The following is a 6556-nucleotide window of genomic DNA, read 5'->3' on the forward strand; positions in this document are numbered from 1 at the left end:
AAGCTCGGATGTATCTTTGTGGATGATAGCAATGCAAGAAGAATTGGAGGCATTAGACATGAATAAAACTTGGGATCTTGTTACACTACCACGAGGGAGGAAAGCCATCGGTAACAGATGAGTCTATAAAGATCAAGCGAGATGGCAATAACCAAGTGGAGCGGTATCGTGCTAGATTGGTGGTAAAACGGTATGCTCAGAAAGAAGTCATTGACTTCAATGAAATATTTTCTCCTGTGGTTCGACTTACAACAGTCAGAGTGGTGTTGACATTGTGTGTGGTGTTTGACCTACATCTAGAACAGCTAGATGTGAAAACGGCGTTTCTTCATGGAGATCTTGAAGAAAAAATCTATATGCTCCAGCCAGAAGGTTTTGCGGAAAAAGGCAAAGAGAACTTGGTTTGCAGGTTGAAGAAATCTCTGTACGGTCTCAAACAGGCGCCAAGGTGTTGGTACAAGATATTTGATTCCTATATCATGAGTCTTGGATACAACAGACTGAGTGCAGACCTTGTACATATTTCAAGAGGTCTGGTGATAATTATATTATTTTGCTGTTGTATGTGGACGACATGTTGGTAGCAGGCCCCAACAAAGATCAGGTCCAAGGATTGAAGGCACAGTTGGCTAAGGAATTTGATATGAAGGACTTGAGACCAGCAAACAAGATTCTAGGGATGCAAGTTCACCGAGATAGAAGTAACAGAAAGATTTGGCTTTCACAGAGAAATTATTTGAAGAAAGTCTTGCAACGCTTCAACATGCAAGATAGTAAGCCAATCTCGACCCCTCTTCCTGTTAACTTCAAGTTATCCTCCGAGATGTGTCCTAGCAGTGAAGCAGAGAGGATGGAGATGTCTCGAGTACCGTATGCATCAGCAGTAGGAAGTTTGATGTTCGCTATGTCTGTACAAGACCGAACATTGCTCAAGCAGTGGGAGCAGTTAGTCGGTATATGGCGAATCCTGGTCGAGGGCATTGAAGCACTGTTAAGAGGATCCTTAGATACATTAAGGGTACCTCGAATGCTGCATTATGTTATGGAGGATCGGATTTTACACTCAGGGGCTATGTCGATTCAGATTATGCATGTGATCCTGATAAGAGGAAATCTATTATTGGTTATGTGTTTACACTTGCGAGGAGAGCAGTAAGCTGGGTTTCAAAACTGTAAACAGTTGTGGCGTTATCTACAACGGAAGCAGAATATATGGCAGCTACTCAAGCTTGCAAGGAGGCAATATGGATTAAAAAGTTATTGGAGGAGATTGGACAAAAACAGGAGAATTTTTCTTTGTTTTGTGACAGTCAGAGTGCCTTGCACATCGCAAGGAATCCAGCCTTTCATTCCAGGACTAAACACATTGGAGTCCAATTTCACTTTGTGCGAGAAGTAGTAGAAGAAGAGAGTGTGGATATGCAAAAGATTCATACAAAAGATAACATAGCTGATTTTCTGACCAAGCCAGTGAACACTGAAAAGTTTGAGTGATGTAGATCCTCAAGTGGTCTAGCAGAAACGTAAGCAGCAGGGAATGACAAGGTTGAAAGGATGTGTGAAGATATGTTTGATTTTCAATCAAATCTCCAAATGGGAGAAATGTCGGCAAATAATGCAAATAGTAAATGCATTTATTGCATTTCCTGTAATGATTAAATGCATGTGTAAAAAACGTGGGCTGCTCAAAATAATGCGAGGGATTTCAGACGAAAATTTAAGAAGACGCGTTTTATACGCGTCTTCACATTGACAGGAGGCTCTATAAATAGAGCTCCCCCCTTCATTCTGAAATCATCCCTTCTTCGAGTTTTCTCTCATCTTATAAGCATTTGAGTGCTTAGTTCTATAATATTTGTGAGGTGTTTTCTTCTCCTGTATTAAGAGAGTGTGTGTTCTCTTTGGAAACACAGTGAGTGAGTTGTACACCACAAAATATTATAGTGGAATTTTTTTCATCTTGCTCGTGGTTTTTACCCTAATAATTTTTAGGGGTTTCCACGTAAATCTCGGTGTCCAGTTTATTCTTTATTTTCGGGTTTTATTATCTCAAATTCCGTACGTGGGACCAACACGAGCTAGTTACAAGACGATCTCAAATGTCGTGGAGCTGCAAAATGTGTGGTGACTGGTGATCATCATTTCAGGACGCCCCGTTGTAATCGAGCCTCACCTAGAAAAATGGATGTACTAGTGACTGCTTGGCTTCAAGGCACAGAAGGTCAAGGCATGGCTGATGTTCTGTTTGGTGACTACGGTTTTACAGGCAAACTTGCACGGACTTGGTTCAGGACAGTCGACCAGCTCCCGAGATGAGCGTGGGCGATCCAAATTACTATCCCTTGTTTTCATTCGGATACGGCCTTACAACCATGCCTAGGGTGCTAAAAGCATCACAATAGTAAAAGAATCGTATGATTTTTCTTCATTGTCGATGATATTACTTGATCATCCATTTGATCAAGTTATAGTCCCTCATTGTATTGGATTTGTGTAGAAATCTTGAGGGGTAAACACCTCACAATCCTGGATTTACCAACAAAGCATTAGATTTAAAAAGTATTTTATTGAAATGAGGTTTCTGGCAATTTTTTTAAAGAGCGAAAATTAATCAAAATAATTATTTGACAAAAAACAGTTCTCATTAAATTAAAATGTATATATTGTGGAATGGTCTTTATTTTTGAATTTGAAAAACAAGCAACGTGCTCGTCTGAAACTGTATTATTGAAGATCGAAATGAAAAGCAATAATTTATTTGATTTCAAGAAAAGATCCGTTACATGGGCCCAATCACATTACAGATCCGTCTACCCTCTGCTTCCATTGTTAAAAAGAAGACATTTTTCCTTTCCTGTCTCGAACTGCTCAAAAGTGACTCGATTCGCGTCGTCTCGTCACCCAAGCTCACACATAAAAACACACATTATCTTACCAACGAAACAGACAAAGCATTCTCTTTAAATAGTAAATGTTAATCTCATTTTTCTATTAAGCTCATCTTAGAGTTCTTTTCTTGCTTCTCTCCCGAAACTGGTACGGCTTCAGACATTTAGCACTCTGTTTCTTTCATTGTGTAGTTTGATCTTTGTGGGTTTTGTTTGCTTTTTTCTTGTTGTTTTATAATGACGATTTTCTTGATTTTTCTGGTGGCACAGCAGAGTTTCCAAGCGATAGTGAAAATGGGGTTGGCTGGAGGAAGGAAGTTTTTTATGCTCATCGTGTGTATGGTGGTGCTATGCTTTTTTGCTAGCTTTACAGAAGCGGGGTACTTGAAATATAAAGACCCAAAGCAGCCACTGGGCGTTAGAATCAAAGATTTGATGGGGAGAATGACCCTTGAAGAAAAGATTGGACAGATGATACAGATTGGGAGGGAAGTTGCCACACCTGATGTCATGAATAAACATTTCATAGGTACATTTTTTGTATTTTATCATCTATGTATAGAATAATCCATCTGGAGTTGCAAGAATTGTTCGAGGTTTCAAGATTCGATTTTTCGTAAGATTTGTTTGGCCGTGTCAAGGTTTCAAGCATGTTTTCCCATTTTTTAATGATATATGTTGGATGTCTTTGAAGCTCATTTATTTTGATGTGTGAACTATGATAATGTGCAGGGAGTGTGTTGAGTGGTGGAGGCAGTGTTCCAGCACCTAAGGCCTCTGCGGAGGCATGGGTGAACATGGTGAACGAGATTCAAAAGGGAGCACTTTCGACCCGACTTGGAATTCCTATGATTTATGGGATTGATGCTGTTCATGGTCACAACAATGTGTATAAGGCCACCATTTTCCCTCACAATGTCGGACTTGGAGTCACCAGGCAAGTCTAATACTTCGTATCTTGATTCTTGAATGTTATATGCTAAAGGTTTTGGTGTAAAGCTGGCGTTTTAGCGCATAAAATTGTACATATTTAGTTTCCAAATGTGATTTCGAGCCTTCTATTTTTGTTAATGATTATGGTAGTATGTAAAATAGAGATCCAAATCTTGTGAAGAGAATAGGAGCTGCCACCGCACTTGAAGTCAGGGCTACTGGAATTCCCTATGTCTTTGCTCCCTGCATTGCAGTAAGCAAATTAAGTTACTCATTTGTTCCTCTCAAATTATCCTTCAACTTCCATTTTATATGTTCATTCTATTTCTAAAGGTCTGCCGTGATCCAAGATGGGGTCGTTGCTACGAAAGCTATAGTGAAGATCATAGGATTGTTCAAGCCATGACTGAGATCATATCAGGTTTACAAGGGGAGCTACCGGGTAACTCTGGCAAGGGCGTTCCATTTGTTTCTGGAAAGTATGAATCTTGATTCTTAGTTTCACTATATGAAAATACAATGTCCTCTGTAGTATATTTTTTTTATCTGATAAATTTTCCTTCTGTTATAAAGGACCAAAGTTGCGGCCTGTGCAAAACACTTTGTTGGGGATGGTGGCACAGTTAGGGGTGTCGATGAAAGCAATACCGTGATTGATTATAAAGGGTTATTCAGCATCCACATGCCTGCTTACTTCGATTCAGTTCAAAAGGGTGTCGCCACAGTTATGGTGTCTTACTCAAGCTGGAATGGCAAGAAAATGCATGCGAATCGTGAACTAGTTACCGGCTTTCTTAAGAACAAACTTAATTTCAGGGTAAAGTGTACATCTCCATTGTTTTGAAAGCTGCCTGGTATAAATCAAGAGATTGTTGCAACTCATAACTATTTTTTTAAAACATATTTCAGGGGTTTGTCATATCAGATTGGCAAGGGATTGACAGGATTACAAATCCTCCTCATGCAAACTATTCATATTCTATTCAAGCTGGAGTTCTTGCAGGAATCGACATGGTTAATACTTTGTTTCAAACTCGCTAGGATCTTTTTGATTGATTATGCCATCATAACTGTTGAACCTTTCCAGGTCATGCTCCCGAATAATTTTGCCGAGTTTATATCTGATCTAACTTCCCTAGTGAAAAGCAATGCTATCCCCATGAGTAGAATTGATGATGCAGTGAAAAGGATTCTTCGGGTCAAGTTCGTTATGGGTCTTTTCGAGAACCCCATTGCTGATCTCAGCCTCGCGAACCAACTTGGCAGCCAGGTTAACCTTGTTTCCCACTCTGGTTAGCAAAAAATGTCCATATATTAATTGAATGACGTGCCTTTATACAGGAGCATCGAGAGTTGGCAAGGGAAGCGGTGAGAAAGTCACTTGTTCTTTTGAAGAATGGGAAAATTGCTAATCAACCATTGCTTCCTCTTTCAAAAAAAGTTCCAAAAATACTAGTAGCTGGTAGCCATGCTGATAACCTGGGAAACCAATGTGGAGGCTGGACTATAGAATGGCAGAGGGTGTGAAGGGCAATGACCTCACAGTTGGTATGTCGGAAAACCAATAATATTTTACTCTCACGGTTTCCTCAGTATTACAAATACTGAAAGATACTTGATCTTTGCAGGAACTACAATTTTAACTGCTGTAAAAAATACAGTCGACCCTTCAACAAAAGTTATCTTTAACGAGAATCCGGACGCTAACTTCGTGAAATCCAACGGATTCTCTTATGCTATAGTAGTTGTGGGGGAGGTTCCCTATGCAGAGATGTTTGGTGACAGTGCAAGCCTTACTATTGCCGAACCTGGTCCGAGTACTCTCAGGAATGTCTGTGGAGCTGTAAAGTGTGTAGTTGTTGTTATCTCAGGTCGACCGGTTGTGGTCGAGCCTTATGTGGGAGGAATAGATGCTCTAGTGGCAGCTTGGCTTCCTGGAACCGAGGGTCAGGGTGTGGCTGATGCCCTGTTCGGCAACTATGGATTTTCAGGAAAGCTGGCTCGGACGTGGTTCAAGTCAGTGAACCAACTTCCTATGAATGTGGGTGATCCACATTATGATCCTCTTTTCCCATTTGGATTTGGCCTCACCACTCAACCAAGAAGCGGTAACTGAGATGTTGTTCATTTGTGGCATTATCTGCTGCTGAAGCGATAAATATTTACTTCTGGATCATCACTTTTCTTGTTTATGTCCGTCCCGATTGAGACACACTACGTGTGCACAAAAAAATTGAATGTATGAAGAGAAAAGGGTTATATTTCTGTTTGAAGTATTAATTTTCCCCAAATATTTGGAATCTACGTTACTATGGTCTATGGATTGGGCAGTGCTTCTGAATTAAGGGAATTGGATCGGAGTTGGAAAATTTTGTACTGGGCCAATGTGTGAGGGTTTGGAAGATACGTTTGCATTCTCAAGTGGGCCTTAGAACTGCAATGGGCCAATTTTTTTCTACGATACACCGTAATTCGAATATGTGGAATTGGCTTGGTTTTAATAATAAATTTTTTTTTTAAAAAAAATAAATGTGAAACTTGAATTTTATCTGAATGTGTGATAACTTTGTGCTATGTGAACCTGTGACTAGAATCACTTTATCAGAATGTCACCATAAAATAAAAATTATACCTTTTATAAAAGAGTAAGTATTTCTCTTGTGAGATGGTCTTACGAATTTTTATCTGGGAGACAGATCAATCTTATCGATATTCGCAACAAAAAGTAATATTCT

The 6556-nt window shown here is 39.7% G+C and overlaps 1 pseudogene; it reads left to right on the forward strand.

Annotated features, from left to right (window-relative positions):
* The first annotated feature begins 2863 nt into the window (after positions 1-2863).
* LOC142547837 (uncharacterized) lies at positions 2864-6334 on the forward strand (annotated as a pseudogene).
* Positions 6335-6556: the final 222 nt, after the last annotated feature.

This window comes from Primulina tabacum, chromosome 1 (assembly GCF_025594145.1).
Source record: "Primulina tabacum isolate GXHZ01 chromosome 1, ASM2559414v2, whole genome shotgun sequence".
Lineage (NCBI taxonomy): Eukaryota > Viridiplantae > Streptophyta > Magnoliopsida > Lamiales > Gesneriaceae > Primulina > Primulina tabacum.